Raw genomic sequence first — 15,232 nt, 5'->3', positions numbered from 1 at the left:
GCAATAAGGTTAGAATTATAGTTGTAATGGAACAGAAAATGAAAAATAAATAGAAAAATAAATAAAAAAATAAAAATACAACACAAATAACAATATTTGGCTTTTATATTTTATATATAGTACAATGTTGTTATCAGCTACTGTGTGATGGGTTAATCTGTCTTAACTGATTGCTATCTGTCTAACAGTGAGCTAGTGATTGAATTTTATATCTTATAGCCCCTAAATTAACTATGGCACCAATAGTACATTTAACACATGTAAGGCCTTGCCTAAGTGACAAATGTGTAAAAATTGTGTAAAAGATATTAAAAAATAATTTAAAAAAAAAAAAAAATGAAAAATGTAAAAATGAAAGAATATATAGAACTAGAAAAAATGAAATAATAAAAATGTTGTAAAAAATTAATGTGAATAGTATTTATTCCCATGTTCAAGTTGTTATTGGCTTCTATTGATTTTCCATATATCATCATATAGATGGACTTTTAAAAATGTGTCAAAATATATATGTTCTGCGGCCAATATAGTTTACTAGGGAATTTGTTCATTTATTAATTTACTTATTTTTTATAGCAATTTATTTTTCTTAGTTATTACTTTTTGTTTTTGTTTGTTATTATTTCATTTAATGAAACTGAAGGATATTTCATTTCCAGAAGTTAATTAAGTCAAACTCGCTATTCAGACCAGAGTGCCAACTGGTAGCCAGCTTTAGTATCCAGTATACCTCTTCCCTTGCCAACAATGATGCCCTGTCCCCTCCCCTGATTGGGGGTGAGACATTTGACTATCGTCCATTTTAGTGAACTTGGATTTTTATTGTGTGTTTGACTGAAATGTGTGATTAGTGGTGTAGTTAGTGTGCACATTTTTATGTTACTGACATGCTCCCTGATTCTTGCTCTTATCTCTCTTGTAGTCATACCTACATATTGTAGGTTGCACTCTGAGCATGTCAATACATAAATCACATAACTGGCTCTACAATTGTAGCACCTGTCATGCAAGAAATGTTCACCTGTTATTGTGCTAACAAATTCAAGGGGGTCCCTTTCTCTTTGGCTCACTTTTTTGTTTATAGCATTTACTATAGGTTTGGAATACCCTCTAGAGACTAGTCTGTATGTGAGTTCCCTGGCTTGAATCTCATATGTTGATTTTGTTGAGCAATTTCTTAGGGTCCTCACAAACTTTCCCTTCGCTATTGCTTTAAATACCCTATTTGGGTGATTGCTCTTGGCATGTAGAATAGTGTTCTTTGCCAAAGGTTTTCGAAAGACACTTTTAATTCTACCTCCCATCACTCCTGTTTCACCCCCTAGGGTTACATCCAAATAGTTAATAGTTTGCCTATTGTGTTCAAAGGTGAAACCTAGACCTAGGTTGTTATTATTCAGCTCTTCAACAAATGAATTTATCCCAAATTCATTTCCTAGCCAAATTACCAGGAGATCATCGATGAATCTTTTATACATCATCGATGATGACACTTATAATTATCTACAGGTAAAATTCCCCATTAGACCCACATTTAACCACCTACCAAAAACACATAAACCAGGACCAGAGATACAGGGCAGACCCATAGTTAGTGGTATCGGCTCACTAACCGAAAAGTTATCACAATGGTTGGATGCAATACTCCAACCCTTTGTGGAGGAGCTACAAAGCCACTTAACAGACACAAAACATCTGTTAAGTCTCTTGAAGGATGAGGGTTGGAATGAGAATAACATTTGGTTAACTATAGACGATAAGTCACTTTACTCTTCCATTCCACACAAAGAAGGGTTAAAGGCTATCAGATTTTTTCTAACCAGGTCAGGTCAGTTTGAGGATGAACAATGTGGATTTATTCTACGGGTCACAAATTATCTACTAACACACAATTACTTTTCCTTTGGGGGAGACTTCTATCTCCAGAGATGTGGGACTGCCATAGGGGCCAAGTTTGCCCCCTCCTACGCCAACCTATACATGGGTTGGTGGGAGCAGTCCCACATCTATGGAGATAGAAATCATTTCAAACAGAACATCACTTTCTATAAAAGATTCATCGATGATCTCCTGGTAATTTGGCTAGGAGATGAATCTGGGATAAATTCATTTGTTGAAGAGCTGAATAATAACAACCTAGGTCTAGGTTTCACCTTTGAACACAATAGGCAAACTATTAACTATTTGGATGTAACCCTAGGGGGTGAAACAGGAGTGATGGGAGGTAGAATTGCAACAAGTGTCTTTTGAAAACCTTCGGCAAAGAACACTATTCTACATGCCAAGAGCAATCACCCAAATAGGGTATTTAAAGCAATAGTGAAGGGACAGTTTGTGAGGACCCTAAGAAATTGCTCAACAAAATCAACATATGAGATTCAAGCCAGGGAACTCACAGACAGACTAGTCTCTAGAGGGTATTCCAAACCTATGGTAAATGCTATAAACAAAAAAGTGAGCCAAAGAGACAGGGACCCCCTTCTTCAACAAGAGAATAGATCCACCAGAAAGGGACAGATACAAAAAAACACATTTTTAACAACATACAGTGACCAATTTGGGGATATCTGCAACATTATCTCCAAACATTTTCCACTGCTTATGGCGGACGAGGGTTTAGCTGAAACAATAAGAAAAGGTTGTCGCTTTGCATTCAAAAGGGGAACTACCACTGGTAACAGAGTAGCCCCAACACTACTTCGTAATGTAAATAACAGAAATGACAGTTCATGGCTCACTACAAAGGGGGTTTTCAAATGCCACTATCATGATTGCATTGCCTGTAAGCACTTATCACCAGGCAATGAATTTGTTAGCACAATAACAGGTGAACATTTCTTGCATGACAGGTGCTACAATTGTAGAGCCAGTTATGTGATTTATGTATTGACATGCTCAGAGTGCAACCTACAATATGTAGGTATGACTACAAGAGAGATAAGAGCAAGAATCAGGGAGCATGTCAGTAACATAAAAATGGGCACACTAACTACACCACTAATCACACATTTCAGTCAAACACACAATAAAAATCCAAGTTCACTAAAATGGACGATAGTCAAATATGTCTCACCCCCAATCAGGGGAGGGGACAGGGCATCGTTGTTGACAAGGGAAGAGGTATACTGGATACTAAAGCTGTCTACCAGGTGGCCCTCTGGTCTGAATAGCGAGTTTGACTTAATTAACTTCTGGAAACGAAATATCCTTCAGTTTCATTAAATGAAATAATAACAAACAAAAACAAAAAGTAATAACTAACAAATATAAATTGCTATAACAAATAAGTAAATTAATAAATGAACAAATTCCCTAGTAAACTATATTGGCCGCAGAACATATATATTTTGACACATTTTTAAAAGTCCATCTATATTATGATATATGGAAAATCAATAGACGCCAATGACAACTTGAACATGGGAATAAATACTATTCACATTAATTTTTTTACAACATTTTTATTATTTCATTTTTTCTAGTTCTATATATTCTTTCATTTTTACATTTTTCATTTTTTTTTTTTTAAAAAAATATTTTTTAATATCTTTTACACAATTTTTACACATTTGTCACTTAGGCAAGGCCTTACATGTGTTAAATGCACTATTGGTGCCATAGTTAAGTTAGGGGCTATAAGATATAAGATTCAATCACTAGCTCACTGTTAGACAGATAGCAATCAGTTAAGACAGATTAACCCATCACACAGTAGCTGATAACAACATTGTACTATATATAAAATATAAAAGCCAAATATCGTTTTTTGTGTTGCATTTTTTAATTTTTTTATTTATTTATTTATTTTTCTATTTATTTTTCATTTTCTGTTCCATTACAACTATAATTCTAATCTTATTGCATGAATTGCTAATGCCTCCATTTAGTTTGTATTAAGTGTTTACTATTTGTATCACCTATTTGTATGTTTGATTGATACATGTAACCACCACATATAGAGCGTAATCTGCTTATATAATTGAGAATGCTGCACACAGGGAGTGTTTGTTTTGACCAATAGGAAGGCACACCTTCCTTTTTAAACACAGGTTGATGATCACTCACTATGCTATGACTACGGTGGGAGAAGCCGAAACGCGTCAGCAGTAGTGACCACCAACCCATGCTGCAGCCTCTGTGACAGTAAACAGAAGTGTTGTTGCACAAAGTTTTATTTGAATAAATCTGGAAGTTTGATGAAAACCTAAAAAGACCGGAACTCCTTCTTTCCTTCTATTTTCGAATTTGCCTTAAACCAGGTAGGAGCTCCGGTGACAATAACCTTACCTGCACCAAACCGGAATACCGGAATATCGCAGAAGAGCCTAGGAGCAGCGAGCAGTGACAGGGGCGCAACGTCACACGCCCGGCTGAGCTGAGACGCACGCACACGGACACGACCGCAGATGGCGGGTAGCTTGAGGAGGGGAGAGAGCGGCGGAGCTGGATAGCTGCAGGAAGCAGACAGGCTTCATCTCCCCCAGGACCGAGCACCAGTGACCAGCGGAAAGTGAGTCCCATATTTACATCTAAAGTTGTAATGTGTTAGCGTGATTTGAGTGAACACTCCACGGGGCCTAGTTATCAAGCCGTCAACCTCAAATACGCTGGAATTCCGCAGCGTATTTGTGGCGAGGCTGATTCGCCTTAGTTATCAAACGCTCGAGACCGGCAAAAGTAGAATTTTGTGACGTAAGCATCGATCCGCCGGACTCAGTCCGACACAGATCGATTCTTACGTCACTCCAGATGTTCCGCACACAAGTGCAGCACATTCTCACTACTTTTGCTAGCTATCAAAAAACTAGCAGGTACGCTCGGCACTTTTACGGCCCAGCGTACCTGGTTTTCAATCCGCCACCCCTGGAGGCGGCGGATCCCATAGGAATCAATGGGAGTCTGACCATAGCGAAAGTACAAGTTCGCTGCTGACAGATATCCCATTGATTTCTATGGGAGATGTCTGCACCTAACACCCTAACATGTACCCCGAGTCTAAACACCACTAATCTGTCCCCCCCTACACCGCCGCAACTAAATAAAGTTATTACCCCCTAAACTGCCGCTCCCGGAGCCCACCGCAAGCTACTCTATACATATTAACCCCTAAACCACCGCTCCCGGAGCCCACCGCAACTATAATAAATGTATTAACCCCTAAACCGCCGCTCCATGAACCCGCCGCAACCTATATTAAATGTATTAACCCCTATCCTGCCCCCCCTACACCGTCGCCACCTATAATAAATTTATTAACCCCTAATCTGCCCCCCCTACACCGTCGCCACCTATAATAGATTTATTAACCCCTATCCTGCCCCCCCTACACCGTCGCCACCTATAATAAATTTATTAACCCCTAATCTGCCCCCCTACACCGTCGCCACCTATAATAAATTTATTAACCCCTAATCTGCCCCCCCTACACCGTCGCCACCTATAATAAATTTATTAACCCCTATCCTGCCCCCCACTACGCCGCCGCCACTGTAATAAAATTATTAACCCCTAAACCTAAGTCTAACCCTAACGCCCCCTAACTTAAATATTAATTAAATAAATCTAAATAAATTAACTCTTATTAAGTAAATGAATCCTATTTAAAACTAAATACTTACCTTTAAAATAAACCCTAATATAGCTACAATATAAATAATAATTATATTCTAGCTATCTTAGGATTTATTTTTATTTTACAGGTACCTTTCAATTTATTTTAACCATGTACAATAACTATTAAATAGTTATTAACTATTTAATAGCTTACCTAGCTAAAATAAAGAGAAATGTACCTGTGAAATAAATCCTAACCTAAGTTACAATTACACCTAACACTACACTATACTTTAATAAATTATTCCTATTTAAAAATAAATACCTACCTGTAAAATAAACCCTAAGATAGCTACAATATAATTAATAATTATATTATAGCTATCTTAGGATTTATATTTATTTTACAGGTAACTTTGTATTTATTTTAGCTAGTTAGAATAGTTATTAAATAGTTATTAACTATTTAATAACTACATAGCTAAAAGAAATACAAAATTACCTGTAAAATAAATCCTAACTTAAGTTACAATTAAACCTAATACTACACTATCATTAAATTAATTAAATAAATTACCTACAAATAACTACAATTAAATACAATTACATAAACTAACTAAAGTACAAAAAATAAAAAAAGCTAAGTTACAAAAAATAAAAAAATAAGTTACAAACATGTTACAAATATTACAACAATTTTAAGCTACTTACACCTAATCTAAGCCCCCTAATAAAATAACAAACCCCCCCAAAATAAAAAAATGCCCTACCCTATTCTAAATTAAATAAATTTCAAAGCTCTTTTACCTTACCAGCCCTTAAAAGGGCCATTTGTGGGGGCATGCCCCAAAGAAAACAGCTCTTTTGCCTGTAAAAGAAAAATACAACCCCCCCCCAACATTAAAACCCACCACCCACATACCCCTAATCTAACCCAAACCCCCCTTACAAAAACCTAACACTAATCCCCTGAAGATCATCCTACCTTGAGTCGTCTTCACTCAGCCGAGCCACCGATGGAACTGAAGAGGACATCCGGAGCGGAAGAAGTTAATCCTCCAAGCGGCGCTGAAGAAATCTTCCATCCGATGAAGTCATCATCCAGGCGGCGCTGAAGAAAAGTCTTCGATCCGTCCGATGTCATCTTCAAAGAAGCGCTGAAGAGGTCTTCTATCCGGGCGAAGTCATCTTCCAAGCCGGGTCTTGAATCTTCCTTCCGCCGACGCGGAACCACCTTCTTCACCGACGGACTACAACGAATGACGGCTCCTTTAAGGGACGTCATCCAAGATGGCGTCCCCTCAATTCCGATTGGCTTATAGGATTCTATCAGCCAATCGGAATTAAGGTAGGAAAAATCTGATTGGCTGATGGAATCAGCCAATCAGATTGAGCTTGCATTCTATTGGCTGTTCCGATCAGCCAATAGAATGCGAGCTCAATCTGATTGGCTGATTGGATCAGCCAATCGGATTGAAGTTGAATCTGATTGGCTGATTCCATCAGCCAATCAGATTTTCCTACCTTAATTCCGATTGGCTGATAGAATCCTATCAGCCAATCGGAATTGAGGGGACGCCATCTTGGATGACGTCCCTTAAAGGAGCCGTCATTCGTCGTAGTCCGTCGGTGAAGAAGGTGGTTCCGTGTCGGCGGAAGGAAGATTCAAGACCCGGCTTGGAAGATGACTTCGCCCGGATAGAAGACCTCTTCAGCGCCTCTTTGAAGATGACATCGGACGGATCGAAGACTTTTCTTCAGCGCCGCCTGGATGATGACTTCATCGGATGGAAGATTTCTTCAGCGCCGCTTGGAGGATTAACTTCTTCCGCTCCGGATGTCCTCTTCAGTTCCATCGGTGGCTCGGCTGAGTGAAGACGACTCAAGGTAGGATGATCTTCAGGGGATTAGTGTTAGGTTTTTGTAAGGGGGGTTTGGGTTAGATTAGGGGTATGTGGGTGGTGGGTTTTAATGTTGGTGGGGGGGGTTGTATTTTTCTTTTACAGGCAAAAGAGATGTTTTCTTTGGGGCATGCCCCCACAAATGGCCCTTTTAAGGGCTGGTAAGGTAAAAGAGCTTTGAAATTTATTTAATTTAGAATAGGGTAGGGCATTTTTTTATTTTGGGGGGGTTTGTTATTTTATTAGGGGTTTAGATTAGGTGTAAGTAGCTTAAAATTGTTGTAATATTTGTAACATGTTTGTAACTTATTTTTTTATTTTTTGTAACTTAGCTTTTTTATTTTTTGTCCTTTAGTTAGTTTATGTAATTGTATTTAATTGTAGTTATTTGTAGTTAATTTATTTAATTAATTTAATGATAGTGTAGTATTAGGTTTAATTGTAACTTAAGTTATGATTTATTTTACAGGTAATTTTGTATTTCTTTTAGCTATGTAGTTATTAAATAGTTAATAACTATTTAATAACTATTCTAACTAGCTAAAATAAATACAAAGTTACCTGTAAAATAAATATAAATCCTAAGATAGCTATAATATAATTATTAATTACATTGTAGCTATCTTAGGGTTTATTTTACAGGTAAGTATTTAGCTTTAAATAGGAATAATTTATTAAAGTATAGTGTAGTGTTAGGTGTAATTGTAACTTAGGTTAGGATTTATTTCACAGGTACATTTCTCTTTATTTTAGCTAGGTAAGCTTTTAAATAGTTAATAACTATTTAATAGTTATCGTACATGGTTAAAATAAATTGAAAGGTACCTGTAAAATAAAAATAAATCCAAAGATAGCTAGAATATAATTATTATTTATATTGTAGCTATATTAGGGTTTATTTTAAAGGTAAGTATTTAGTTTTAAATAGGATTCATTTACTTAATAAGAGTTAATTTATTTAGATTTATTTAATTAATATTTAAGTTAGGGGGGCATTAGGGTTAGGGTTAGTAGGGTTAGTTAGGGGTTAATAATTTTATTACAGTAGCGGCGGCGTAGTGGGGGGCAGGATAGGGGTTAATAAATTTATGATAGGGAGCGACGGTGTAGGGGAGGCAGATTAGGGGTTAATAAATTTATTATAGGTGACGACGGTGTAGGGGGGGCAGGATAGGGGTTAATAGGTTTAATATAGGTTGCGGCGGGTTCATAGAGCGGCGGTTTAGGGGTTAAACTATTTATTTAGTGGCGGAGAGGTGCGGGATCAGCAGGATAGGGGTTAATAATTTTTTTTTTTTTTTTTTTTTTTTTTTTTTTGAAATAATATTTATTTTATTTTCAAATTAAAGTAAGCTTGACAATGACAAATATAGAGTAATCAATTCACTTTGTACATACAGATATTACAGACGTCATAATAAAAGTATCTCCATGAACAGTTATAAGGAATCTCAGATATATAACATATTTTTCCGGGATATGAGGGAAAACACAATGAACAAGCAGTTTTAGCCATACCTGACTGTTTCGATTGATGTGGTTTCATATTACAAATGTGAAGCAGGTAGCATATTAACATTGACCAATCAACTGAATGAGATCCTTCACCAAATTAGTATGAACTACTTAAGGGGTCATTCGAGACATATATCTCCGAGTGAGGTAGAGAACCTCTAAGGAAGGGAAAGCAAAAATTGGAGGGGGGTATGAACAGTAGGAAGGGGAAAAAGGGAAGGAGGGAGGGGGGGGGGAGGGAGGTGAGAGCAGAAAGACGGGAAAAGCATATAGTAGGGGAGAAGACTCCAAGCCATGAAGCACAGACCGAGGAGAGCAGATATAGACCTCTGGACAGGGGTCACAGTATATATATATAAGGTAGGTCTATTTACTATACTTAAAATATTATGATGATTTTAGATATGGACTCAACCACAGAGGGGTTTCAAACCTCAATTGTTGGAAAAAATTATTACCATGTTCGATTCCCCAACCCAGCCGATCTTTTGTGGCGTGCATCTCCAGGTAGGGCGGATAGTCACACAAGAAGGAAAGAGGAAAGAAAAAAAAAAAAAAAAAAAAAAAAAAAAGGGAGGGGGAGGTAATAGGGGGGGGGGGAAGGGGAAGGGCAGTGGGACTCAGTGTTATAGGGGAGGGGGGAGGGAGAGTAGGAGAAGGGTATAATAAGTAAGGTGGGGGGAGAAAGAATGGTGGACAACAAATAAAGATCTGTGGGGGCAGAGGAAGAGCCCTACTCTAGGGGCAAGATTTCTTCGCGATTGATGGTCCTATCTCTTGAGACCGTCTGTCTACAATCTTCCTGGTAGTGGAACCAGGGTTCCCAGATTTGCCAGTAAAGGTCCTCTCTATCAGCATTGGAGTAGTAACCCTGTTCCATCTTGGCATAGACCTGTATTATAGATGTGATAGCTGCCATGTCAGGGGGCAGGGTCTGTTTCCAGTCTCTAGCTATTGCCAGTTTAGTGGCTGCTAGTATGAAAATTATCAGCTTAGTTAAGGGTGTAGGGATACTATTTGGGAATATGTGCAGTAGAGCCATGTCAGAGGTTAGCGGTATTTTCAATCCCAGATTGAGGCAAAGGGTAGCTACTTGGAGCCATAAGGGTTTCAAGGCAGGGCACTCCCACCATATGTGCAAGTCTGAGCCTCTCAGCTCGCATCCTCTCCAGCATAAAGAGGAAGCTGCAGGGAACATCTGTGATAGTCTGGAGGGGGTATAGTACCATCTCAAAAATAGTTTCATATATGACTCAAGAGTGTTCGCACAGTGGAGAGTCTTTTTAGTTAGTGTCATAGCAAGATGAAGGTGTTTGTCAGAGATCGGTCTGGAGAGGTCTCCTTCCCAAGCTCTAAGTTGCCAGGGTCTTTCTTTGTTAGTAGATGATTGCAGTAGGTTATAGTGGAATGATATGATTCTAGGGGTCTTAACCTGCAGCTGCCACAGTTTCTCCCAGTTGGTCAATGGTCTAAGGGAAGCCTTAGAAAACCCCCAAGACATCAGGAAGGCATATAGCCTGGAGTATTCAAATATAGCCCATATGGGAGGGTCCTGTATAACTGAATTGATATCTTCTGGAGTGGCCAAAGTACCCGAGGGGTATAGTTGCGAGACCAAATTCAGATCCCAGTGTCTCCATTGCTGAACATGGGTATCTGGTAAGGCTGTAAGCAAAGCGGGTAGGGAGTGTATAGGGGATGGATGGGGGGCCACCTCAGGTAGGTTTCTAAGAGTACGCCACATTTTAAGATTTTCCCTGACAATAACATTTTTAATTCCCAGTTTGTCTAGTTGATATTCAGGGATCCAGGGCAAATCTGTCAAGGTCAATCCTCTGGGCAGCTCAGAATTTTCTATATTCTTCCATCCCTGAGGTTCCCCCTTGTCTGCCCACGCTGTGATGTGTGATAATCTGGCTGCCTCATAATACCCACGTATGCTAGGCATCGCCACTCCTCCTCGTTCATATTTTTTCTGCAGTATTTTCGCAGCAATTCGAGGTCTAGACTTTCCCCATATGTATTTTTGGCCAATAGATTGGAGTGTGTCTATCAGAGCACTGGGTACATTGAGGGGAATACATCGGAAATAATAGAGAATTTTAGGTAGAATTGTCATTTTAAAAGAGGCGATACGACCCAGCCATGACAATTCTTTGAGGCTCCAGGAAGTGGTGAGCTCAGTGACCTCTCGAATTATATCTGAATAGTTGATGGCAAGCACAGATTTCGGATCAGGGCCCAGTTGTACCCCAAGATGTCGGATAGTGGTACGTGACCACTGAAAAGAGTAAGATGTTCGTAGAACATCTAACTCAAATGCAGGGATGTCAAGCGGCAAGGCCTCGGTCTTAGAGACGTTAACTTTATAATAGCTATATGTTCCGAATTTGGAAAGAAGATCCAGCAGTATCGGCAAGGAGCCCAGTGGGTTTGTGAGAAATAGAGTAACGTCATCCGCAAATAACGCTATCTTTGCAGTGACACTCCCACATTTTACTCCATGTATTGGACTTGAGTTCCTAATGGCTTGAGCCAAAGGTTCAATGGCCAATGTAAAAATTAGGGGCGACAGGGGACAACCCTGCCTTGTGCCATTGGTAATATGTATTTCCGGGGAAGCAAACCCCATGCCCTTAACCACCGCGGTTGGGCAGGCATATAGGGCTCGTATTGCCGTTATCACTTCATCTGGAATACCAAATTGGGCCAGCGTACACCATAGGTAGTCCCATCTGACCCTGTCAAACGCTTTTTCTGCGTCTAAAGACAGGGCCAGCATGGGCAACCGTAGTCTGGAAGCCTCCATGAGGATATCCAGTGTTCTTCTGGTATTGTCGGGTCCTTCTCTGCCAAAGGTGAAGCCAACTTGGTCATTATGTATCACCCCTGGAAGTAGGGTGTTTAGACGATTAGCCCAGAGTTTAGCGTAGAGCTTTACATCTCCGTTAATCAGTGATATTGGTCTGTAGCTGCTACACTGTGAGGGATCTTTATTAGGCTTAGGAATCGGTAGTATCGTTGCTTGTAAGTATTCTTTAGCGAATGACCCCGACTCTCGAGCTTCCGAGAAGACACCAAGGAGGATCTTACTCAATTCCACCTTAAAGAGTTTATAGAAAGATGCCGGGTAACCGTCAGGGCCCGGGGCTTTATTGTTTTGAGTATGCTTAATGGCAAGGTTGATTTCCGATATGGAGAATGGGGCCTTGAGTGTTTCTCTATCTTCTTCTGATAGATTGGGTAGATTGAGGCTTTGCAAAAAGTCAACCACCTCCGAAACAGAGGACTCCTTCTCAGCCATTGAGGATTGGAGGTTGTATAACTCCGAATAATAGGCCGCGAAAGTTTCTCCAATATCCTTAGGGGATGTGACCAGTATGGTTCCCCGTTGGAGAGCCAAGATTCTGGCTGCAGCGGTCCTACCTCTCAGTTTGTGAGCTAGTAACGTTGAGGCTTTATTGCCTTGACAGTATAGTAGCTTCTTAAATCGGATGTAGGACTCTTTAACTCTTTCCAGCTCTCTGTCTGCCAATTGAGTCCTAAGCTGCTTAATCTTATCAGATAGAGCGGCTGACGGGGAATTTTTGTTGTCTTGCTCAGCTTGTCTTAGTTCAGACATAAGAAGGCCCAAGGGTGCACCTGACTGCCGCTTCAGTGTCGCCTGTCTCCTAATACAAATCCCTCTTACGTAAGCTTTCAAGGCAGCCCATATTGTTTGAGATGGCATACCTGGGGTCTCATTAATTTTCAAGAACTCAGCAATGGAGCTCTTGAGGGATGTCTTGAAGATTTTATCATGAAGTGCTTGTTTCGGAAATTTCCAACTAGGTCTAGTTGTGTTGGTTAGGTCAGTGGCTAGGGAAAAAGTGAGGATATCATGGTCGGACCATGAACAAACCCTGATATGCGACTCTGGCACTCTATTCAGAGTCCAAGAGTCGGAGAAAAAGTGATCTAGCCTTGAGTAGGAGTGATGGGGTCGAGAAAAATAAGTATAATCTCTATCACTGTGGTGTTGTGCCCTCCAGATATCATATAGATTGTATTGGGCTATGTATTGGCGGAATTTGTTGGCCGTATTTGTAGTGTACGCATCAATATTTTTCCCCTTCTGAAGCTTTTTGTCTATTTGGGGATCCCATACCATGTTGAAATCCCCTCCTAGGATCAGGGTTCCAACTTTGTATTTCTCAATTTTGGACAAAATCGCTTTCAGAAATTTGGGTTGCGTCTGGTTGGGAGCATATATGTTTACCAAGGTAAACAGAATACCGTTAAGTTTACAGATAAGTAATAGGTATCTCCCTTGGGTATCCGCCTCTACAGAAATAGTCTCATAGTGTATAGTTTTGTGTATAGCAAGAAAATGACTTGTATTTTAAGATTTTTCATGGTGTTTGTAAGCATACTTCTTTTGTCTTGGGAATTAAGCCCCTTAGCATTTAGCGTTGCAAAAGAGATATTACTGGGATTTTTCGACATGACGGATCTACTGGTCAGGGAGGGTGGGAGGAGAAAACAGAGCTAAAGGAGAAGTGATGGTTAGGGGGATAGAAGAAAAAAAAAAAAAAAAAAAAAAAAAAAAAACACTCACCCCACCTGGATCTGCACACCAAGGTACGACCACCGAATTTTCAAATCAGTATGAGCAGGCCAATGTCTCAGGAAAGTACAAGAAGTCTGTCTCCAAAGGGTCTGTACCTATCACTTTAAGGAAAAAATAAGGATAAGTGAAGATATATGGACTCAGAAACAGGTGTCAAATTAGGAAACAAAAAGGAGAAAGATGGGAGAACATAACCCGTGGAGACAAGTTTGTATCAAAAATATTCAAAAATTTTTTTCTTTTTATCTGTGTACAACTGAAACTGTCTAAGCAAGTCTGGTGACCCTACGGATCACCAAAAGGAGAAGTATAGCTAAAGAGATAGACTGACTTCTCCAGTCCCCTTAAAAGGGGATGTCACTAATATACTTAGCGTATATGGGGGGGGGTGTTATAGATATACCAACTGGTATAAGTAGATTGACTATCTACGGGGGAATATGAACAACAGGAAAACAAATTTAACTCTAACGGTTTGATTTAGAAACATAACGTAACAGTGAGTGCAATTGAACTGACCTATACCCGTCTATAAATTCAAGTATAGGGATGTCTAAATTAAACTATGCGATACAGGTTTTACCAATTGTTAGTTAGGCCACCTGTCTCCTGCACCACACCGGGGAGGGGAGATGCCCACATCCCCCGGTATTTGGGCTAAAGCCGGGGAGTTTAACGTATGGAAGCAAGATGGCTTGGGGCAAGGTTACTGTCTCTCAAAGGAGTTAACAAGTTTCCTCGTCCCCTGTGCGGAACAGGCACCCAGGCAGGGTAAAAGTAGACAAGATTGAGAACATATATGGTTAATAAAACAGGTATTATCTTAGCAGTTACAACAATATAAACAAACATTATTCATAGAGAACAGCAGTTAAGTAGTAGGTCTTTGTGGCCTAGGAGTGAAATCCGGGGCTCCAGCTCGGATTTTAGGTTGTGAGGTCATGATAGGAGGGTCAGACCCAGTATTGGAAGTTGTTGGAACATTTCTGGAACGAGGATCTGGTGCCACCAGCCCCCACTCTTTTAGTAGGTCAAAGCCCTCCTGAATGGTAATAATGGTGTGTGTTTCTCCATTTTTGGCAACAATCAGCTTTGTCGGGTAACCCCATCTATATCTTATATTCTCTGTTCTCAGAATTTGAGTTATATTTCTAAAGGTTCTTCTCCTTTGCAGAGTATAGCTAGAAATATCCGGAAAAACCGAAATGTGTTGAAATTTGTCCGGTAGCTGTGGTTTATTGGCCAATGCCCTCATTATCTTTTCTTTATGGGTGAAGAAATGAACCCTAGCAAGGACATCTCTTGGCTTATCTTGTGATACTGATCGTGGTCTTGCCACTCTGTGAACTCTGTCTAGTATGAAGTCCGTCGGGTCTGGAGAGGGTAGTATGAGTTTACAGAATTCCAGAATATGAGACTCTAAGTCTTGTGATCCAATTTCTTCAGACACCCCCCGGAACCTTAGATTGTTCCGTCTGGATCTGTCCTCCATATCGGCCAGTTTTATCTCCAAGTCGGATATCTGTGTCGCTAGATTCTGAGAGTAAGCTAGCAGGTGAGCATGATCAACTGTTAGATCTTCTTGTTTGTGCTCTAGGGTATCTGTCCGTTCCCCCAATGATGCAATTTCTCTGCGAAGTTCGGCTGTGGATCC

Source organism: Bombina bombina, chromosome 4 (assembly GCF_027579735.1).
Source record: "Bombina bombina isolate aBomBom1 chromosome 4, aBomBom1.pri, whole genome shotgun sequence".
Classification (NCBI taxonomy): domain Eukaryota; kingdom Metazoa; phylum Chordata; class Amphibia; order Anura; family Bombinatoridae; genus Bombina; species Bombina bombina.
This window is presented reverse-complemented; position numbering follows the sequence as displayed.